The sequence below is a fragment of the Bombina bombina genome, unplaced genomic scaffold (genome assembly GCF_027579735.1).
Source record: "Bombina bombina isolate aBomBom1 unplaced genomic scaffold, aBomBom1.pri scaffold_2455, whole genome shotgun sequence".
Lineage (NCBI taxonomy): Eukaryota > Metazoa > Chordata > Amphibia > Anura > Bombinatoridae > Bombina > Bombina bombina.
The window spans coordinates 1-8,392 of record NW_026511952.1 but is presented as its reverse complement, the minus strand read 5'-3'; the positions used below and the strand labels follow the sequence as shown (position 1 = coordinate 8,392).

The 8,392-nt window shown below is 34.9% G+C and overlaps 1 long non-coding RNA gene across 1 annotated transcript; it reads left to right on the top strand.

The window, feature by feature from the left end:
- Window positions 1–444: 444 nt before the first annotated feature.
- LOC128644024 (uncharacterized) lies at window positions 445–6,938 on the top strand. The gene is made up of 3 exons (XR_008399910.1): window positions 445–579; window positions 6,365–6,425; window positions 6,631–6,938. It is a non-coding gene; the product is annotated as an uncharacterized LOC128644024 (long non-coding RNA).
- Window positions 6,939–8,392: the final 1,454 nt, after the last annotated feature.

Below are 8,392 nucleotides of genomic sequence, written 5' to 3'. Positions count from 1 at the left end.
TAAATATTACAAACAGGTATTGGGTACCGCAATGGGCACTTATTGTGCACCAACATATGCATGCCTATACCTGGGTATAGGCATGCATATGTTGCCGTAAAAATTTCAAATATAAATTAACAAGATCTGTTTGAATAATAGAATGAATAATGTATATATTGTATATAAATCAGCAAATGTTTACTTATAATGTATCACCTATATTTCACCAATGGCTTGATAAATAGGTGGCGTCTCATGTATTTAAAAGGTGAAGGGTTTAGGACCCAATCAGATTCAAGCTGGATGAAGCCTTGACATACCAAGGTGAAACACGCGCAGCTGTGTTTGTTGGCGGTGAGAACAGCTGTTCACCGCCGATAGTTTCTTCCCAGTCTGTTCCTGCTGGCGTGTGGTATGCACTAAGTGCCTTTCTTTGTATGCTGAATGTTCCACGGAAGGCGTGCAATCTGCACCAAGTGCCTTCCCCTGTATGCTGTTTGCTTTCACAAGGCTACCAGTCAAGCGGTTGAAATCCCTTCAAGTATACTGCATCCCATTACAGAGACAGCAAACCTGTGACATAACCCCAGTGGTCATGTGAGTATCAGACGGGCTGTATTTATTTCAGTGCCGTATGACTCACTAAGTTAAGAAGGTGTTCAATTTAGCCTCTCTATCTCTTCATGGGGTTGTGGATTACAAATACTCACAAGAGTTATACATGGGATTGACTGCACATGTATGGATGGCCGTGCTATGCTGATCTCATATTTTGATCTACAATGTTGCCAGCTTAAACCAATACAAACTGCAACTATTTATGTGTAACTTGTTGAAAACAGCGCTTGCTTCTATTTGGAACTTTTATATCAGCCCTTTTGCTACTCAGGGAATGTGAATTTGCTGAACATTTTAATTATTAGTATTTTGCTTTTGTATTATGTACTGCTGGTTTGATCTTGTCGATAATGTTTAAATTGCAGTAAAATACCTGTTGCTAGAATAATTGTGGTCTATATTTGCTCTTATTTATCACATATATATATATATATATATATATATATATATATATATATATATATATATATAATCTTTTATAAAGAAGTTTTTAAAGGGCCACTAAACCCCAAAATTTTCTTTCATGATTCAGATAGAGAATACAAATTTAAACAACATTCCAATTTACTTCTATTATCTAATTTGCTGCAATCTTTAGATATCATGTGTTATAGCAATGCACATTGGTGAGCCAATCACATGAGGCATCTATGTGCAGCCACCAATCAGAAGCTACTGAGCCTATCTAGATATGCTTTACAGGAAAGAATATCAAGAGAATGAAGCAAATTAGATCATGGAAGTAAATTAGAAAGGTGTTTAAAATGGTATTCTCTGTCTGAATCATGAAAGAAAAAAATTGGGTTTAATGTCCCTTTAAGGAGAATATTTCACTCCTTATATTTAAAGAAAGGGAATTCAGCACTCTTTTGTATCAAACACCATGTCTTTATTCATAAAGAACAAAATATATAGTAAAAAACACCAAGGGAGTTTAGCAAACCCTAATCTAATATACCATTGAAATAGGATATTTATATATAAGGGCTAATATGTAGCGATATTTGTTACACTCTATTTCTTGCTGTAAAGAAACACAGATCAAATGAAACAAACATCCCTTCATATATAGACAAGTGACAACTGGTAAATAAGTGTCCAGGTCGAATGTTAAAAGCTATAACATGTACAGTTCCCAACAGTAGTGCCCACTCTTTCCGGTAATATACGGCGGTTTACACCGCACTCAAGGTTTCAACCGGATCGTATAGATGCAAGCAGAGTCATAAGTAGGGGCTTACGTGACTTGAACAGTGGATGCGGCTTGTGTTCCCCTCCTTGGACTCCCTTTCACGGGAGCTCGTACACCAACAAGAAGTTTAATTTCATCTGTTAAGCCTTTTCCTCTGACGTCACTCAGCACCGGAGAATGCTTACAAGGTGCTGAGTGACGTCAGAGGAAAAGGACCGGAGAATGCTTACAAGGTGCTGAGTGACGTCAGAGGAAAAGGACCGGAGAATGCTTACAAGGTGCTGAGTGACGTCAGAGGAAAAGGCTTAACAGATGAAATTAAACTTCTTGTTGGTGTACGAGCTCCCGTGAAATGGAGTCCCAGGAGGGGAACACAAGCCGCATGCACTGTTCAAGTCACGTAAGCCCCTACTTATGACTCTGCTTGCATCTATACGATCCGGTTGAAACCTTGAGTGCAGTGTAAACCGCGGTATATTACCGGAAAGAGTGGGCACTACTGTTGGGAACTGTACATGTTATAGCTTTTAATATTCAACTTGGACACTTATTTACCAGTTCTCACTTGTCTATATATGAAGGAATGTTTGTTTCATTTGATCTGTGTTTCTTTACAGCAAGAAATAGAGTGTAACAAATATCGCTACATATTAGCCCTTATATATAAATATCCTATTTCAATGGTATATTAGATTAGGGTTTGCTAAAGCTTTTTATAGAACTTGTGGCAAAGAGACTCCCTTGGTGTTTTTTTACTATATATTTGTTCTTTATGAATAAAGACATGGTGTTTGATACAAAAGAGTGCTGAATTCCCTTTCTTTATATATAAGGAGTGAAATATTCTCCTTAAATACTTCTTTATAAAAGGTTATATATCTTTATCTTAGGGTCTGCACCATTCCCTTTATTAAGGGCCTTGAACACCAATCACCTGGTAGTGATATCCAGGCTAGGGGATTAAAGGGATACTAACCCCAAGTTTTTTCTTTCATGATTCAGATAGAGCATAAGATTTTAAGCACATTTCTAATTTACTCCTATTATCAATTTTTCTTTGTTCTCATTCTATCTTGATTTGAAAAAGCAGTACTGTAAGCTTTAGAGCCGGACCATTTTTGTTTAGCACCTGGGTAGCACTTGCTGATTTGTGGCTAAATGTAGCAAACCAATCAGCAAGCTCTACCAAGGTGCTGAATTAAAAATGGGCCGGCTCCTAACCTTTTATTACTGCTTTTTCAAATCAAGATAACATGAGAACAAAGAAAAATTAATAATAGGAGTAAATTAGAAAGTTGCTTAAAATTGTATGCTTTATCTGAATCATGAAAGAAAAAATGTGGGGTTAGTATCCCTTTATCTTTTTCTCTCTCACTATTTAAATTATATATATATATATATATATATATATATATATATATATATATATATATATATATATATATACAGATATTTATAGAGATAAATATTTAAAAATATAAAAAAATAAAAATAATGTGAAGAACATTGGAATGTAAAATATTTACAGTAAAAACACTAATGCATAAAATCCAGCACAGCCATGAAATCTTTATAGAAAAACATTTCCACTATAATGAAGAGCTCAGTAACTTTAAACGTGGCGCTTTCATAGGATGATATTTTTGCCACGAGTCAGTTTGTTAAATGTCTGCCCTACTAGATCTGTCACTTATTGTGAAGTGGAAGGGTCTAGGAGAAACAACAGCCCAACAGCGAACGCAAACTCATAGAACAGGACTGCTCAGTGTTAAATAACGTAGTGCATAAAAATCGCTTATCATCTGTTGCAAAACCCAAGCGTTGTCTGGAGTGGCGTATAGCACGTTGCCTCTGGAGCAGTGCAAATATGTTCTCTGGTGTAAGGAATCACGCTTTACTATCTGGCAGTCTGATGGAAGAATCTGCTTGTGACAGATGCCAGGAAAATGCTACCTGCCAGAATGCATAGTGCCTAATGTAAAGTTTGGTGGAGTAAGGATAATCTTCTGGGGATGTTTTTCAGGGTTTGGATTAGACACCTTAGTTCCAGTGCAGGGCCATCTTAATGCTACAGGGTACAAAGACATTTTAGATGATTGGGTGCTTACAACTTTGTGGAAACAGTTTAGGGAAGGCCCTTTCCTGTGTCAGGGTATTGCTGAGTGATATTAAATATGTATGTGTGTGTATATATATATATATATATATATATATATATCACCTAAATTAATATTTAATTTTAGCTAAAAGCTGTTTTGACATAAAAATGCTTTGACCATTTATAAATAACTGAGGTGGGTAACCCAGACCCCCCTTACTGTGACCAGATAGTGGAGATTGGTCACTTCAAAGGGACCTTTGAACCACTGTTTAAGAGATATATTTCCTATCAGATCACCAGGTAGAGAGACTAGAAGTCTGAACCAAGGAACACATTTCAGGAAATCTAAATACTTCTCAGTTAAAGGGGCAGTATACACTCATTTTCATATAACTGCATGTAAAAGACACTACTATAAAGAATAAGACGCACAGATACTGATATAAAAATCCAGTATAAAACTGTTTAAAAACTTACTTAGAAGCTGTCAGTTTAGCTCTGTTGAAAAGGCAGCTGGAAAGCCCACTGCAAGTGGGAAATAAGACACTCCCCCTTCTTTTGCATATGAAAAGACCCTTTACACAAACAGGAGCAAGCTGGAGAAGGTAGCTGACGGTATTCACATAAAACTTTGGGGCTTGGTTAGGAGTCTGAAAATCAGAGCAATGTTATTTAAAAATAAGCAAAACTATACATTTATTTTAAAAAAAAATGGATGGGCTATATAAATAGATTATCTACAAAACATTTATGCAAAGAAAAAATGAGTGTATAATGTCCCTTTAAGTGCAAATTAGTACACACTGAGTTTCAATCCACAAAGCTCAGGCTTACGCCTATATGGAAGGCATGGGGAAGATGTGAAATATTATTGTTTAGACATATTGTCTATATAGTTTTTATATAAATTAATATGCCCAGATTGATATGAATCCAGGGGATACATCACATGTAAATGAATACATACTAAATAAGCTGTCCTATGAATATTATAATAGACATGAGTCCATGCACTCAAAAATTATTAAGACATGTGAAATTATTAAATTATATATATATATATATATATATATATATATATATATATATATATATATATATATATATATAAAATAATCAATAATAATACAATCAAATATATATCTATAATGATATTAGTTCTAACAAAATTCTGCTTGCAGATATGTATGGAATATAGAGATAACTGGAAATTTTTGGGGATATAATATCAGAATATGAAATTAAAAATAATTAAACTTCCTGAAATATTAATTATTATCATGGTACTAGAATTCTTAAAATCCTTTCAAGTCCCCTAATAGAAATATGACTCTTAAGTACGTATCGTGAGACAATTTCAGTAGGAAGTATATGTTATATGTATATATATTGTATTGATAATATATACATTTCTCTGGTTGATTATTTGAAGTGATATAAGGCTATTTTTGGCTAGTTGTTGAACAATAATCTTCTGCAAATTCCATTAGACTTATTGAATTTGAGTTAAGATTTTACTGTGAGATTTAGATATAACGTTGTTAAATAAGCTATATATTGAATTGGTTAATATTTCTTGCTAACTACAAATTTTTCTTGTAAAGTTTAATGGTAATATTTGATGTTTAATTCAATTTGAGTTAAGGTAAATTCATAGATAATATTGTTTCCATATACAGAAGTGTAGGCGATTTAATTGAACAGTAAATAATCTAAATATCTATATAGCCTGCTTTATACTTTAATATTGTATTAACCAATTGATATATATCTGGTCATAAGTGATATTCAGTTACTACATAGATATAATCAATGTGTTCATAGCGATTAACTGATCAGAATTTAGGAATTAATTTAATTTGAGATTAAATATTGATATTTATAATAATTTTATCATCATAATTTCTAGATATCTCAATAGCATTTTGGAATCCACTACAGAGATTATATAACGTTTCACTGGAGTGTATTGATAAGATTCTTCTATATTAGTTGGAGGTATTGCTGACGATAATTTTATGATTGATTATTAATATTTATAATTCCATTAATCAAAAATTTTGTTACATAAATATATAACACATGTTCCATCATGACTCACAAAGTGAGGTCCATGAAGACATGGTTTGACGAGTTTTGTGTGGAGGAACTTGAGTGGACTGCATAGAACCTGACCTCAAACCCACTGAACGGTTGTAGGATGAATTGGAACGCAGATTGTGGGACAGATCTTCTTGTCTAGATCAGTGCCTGACTTCATAAATGCTCTTTTGGCTGAATGATTAAAAAATTCCTGCAGACACGCTCCCAGAAGATTGATGGCTGCTATAGCTGCAAAGGGGGTGGGGGGGCAACTCCATATTAATGCCCATTGTTTTTTTAATGGGATGTCATATAGGTGTGATAGCCAGTTGTCCACATACTTTTGGCCATATAGTGTAATAATGTCAGATTCTTTCCCTCCCTTCTAGGAAGGAGAAAATTCTCCTGCAAAAGCCAGAAGTGAGGAAGTTGATATGTTTGAATTCTATGGTAAATATGTTTATTTATTTATATTTCTGTCTTTCTGTTACTTCTGCATTTCTTCATAATTTTAGATAATTTTTAACATTGTTCCCAGTACACAGTTCCCCCTAAATTAGATGTGTCATAAGTCACCACTAACTAATATTTGCATTTAACTCCCTAGTGTAAAAGGATGGATTGTACTAAGTGTATTTATTTTTACTTCTTTTAGTCTCGTAATGATGAAGAACAAAGGCAGCTGACTGGCAAAGAATAGAAACACGGCAAGAAACGTCAAAAAGTGGCTGCAAATAAATCCCTCTAATAAGGAAATAATAGTTATATTAATTACATAGCTGCATAAAAGATAAAGTCCAGAATTTAAGATAGATTGGTGACTTTGACTATCACAGAAAATCACCGGAATAAATTTTTTGAAGATGTTGAATATTGTCTGTTGTGTATTAAAAGAGTAATTAATCTAGATGGCACACTGTTAAGATTGAAATGTCAATAAAATAAATTGGTGTGGTGCTCAAATAGTCATCATTTCTCCAGGTCTTCTCAACACAAGACTCGGTAGCCTTCCTCAATCCAATGTTTATTCCTCTTGAATCCAAGGCTCTCTAGCCCCTCTGGTCCACTTAAACTCAAGGCTCTCTAGCCCCCTTATCCACCTAAATCCAAGGCTCTTTAGCCCCCCTGGTCCACCTTAATTTCAAAGCTCCCTAGTTCTCCTCAATCCAATGTTCTCTAGTCCCCATGGTCAATCTAACTCCAAGACTCCTTAGTTCTCCACAATATAATGCTCTGTAGTCCCCCTCAATCCAAAGCTCACTGGTCCTCCTGGTCCTTCTAATTCCACGGCTCCCGAATTCTCCTCAATACAAGGCACCCTAGTTCTCTTGTCTCCAACACTTTTAGATGTTAACCCAAGAATCCCTAGTCTTCCTCAAGCCAAGGCTCTCTAGTCCTCTTTAATCAAAAGCTACCTACTCCTTCTGTCTCCAAAACTCTCTAGTCATATAGTTATTAATTCTACTCTCCCTAGTTCTCCTAGTCCTCTTGTGTCTAAAACGCTTTACACATCAATCCAAGGATCCCTAGTCCTCTTCAGCCCAGGTCTCTAGTCCAAACTTACCAAGGCTCCCTAGTCCTCCAAAACTGTGCAGTCTCTCCATACATTATACTATTATTCACTATATACGTTACATCCCTATCTATAAGTTGCGGCCTCTCCTTATATTATATTATTATCCCCTGTATACATTACATCCCTCTGTATTAGGTGCAGCCTCTCCTTATATTACATTATTATCCCTGTATACATTACATCCCTGTGTATTAGGTGTAGCCTCTCCTTATATTATATTATTATCCCCTGTATACATTACATCCCTCTGTATTAGGTGCAGCCTCTCCTTATATTATATTATTATCCCTGTATACATTACATCCCTCTGTATTAGGTGCAGCCTCTCCTTATATTATATTATTATCCCCTGTATACATTACATCCCTCTGTATTAGGTGCAGCCTCTCCTTATATTATATTATTATCCCTGTATACATTACATCCCTCTGTATTAGGTGCAGCCTCTCCTTATATTATATTATTATCCCCTGTATACATTACATCCCTCTGTATTAGGTGCAGCCTCTCCTTATATTATATTATTATCCCTGTATACATTACATCCCTCTGTATAAGTTGCAGCCTCTCCTTATATTATATTATTATCCCTGTATACATTACATCCCTCTGTATTAGGTGCAGCCTCTCCTTATATTACATTATTATCCCTGTATACATTACACCCCTCTGTATTAGGTGCAGCCTCTCCTTATATTATATTATTATCCCTGTATACATTACACCCCTCTGTATTAGGTGCAGCCTCTCCTTATATTATATTATTATCCCTGTATACATTACACCCCTCTGTATTAGGTGCAGCCTCTCCTTATATTACATTATTATCCCTGTATACATT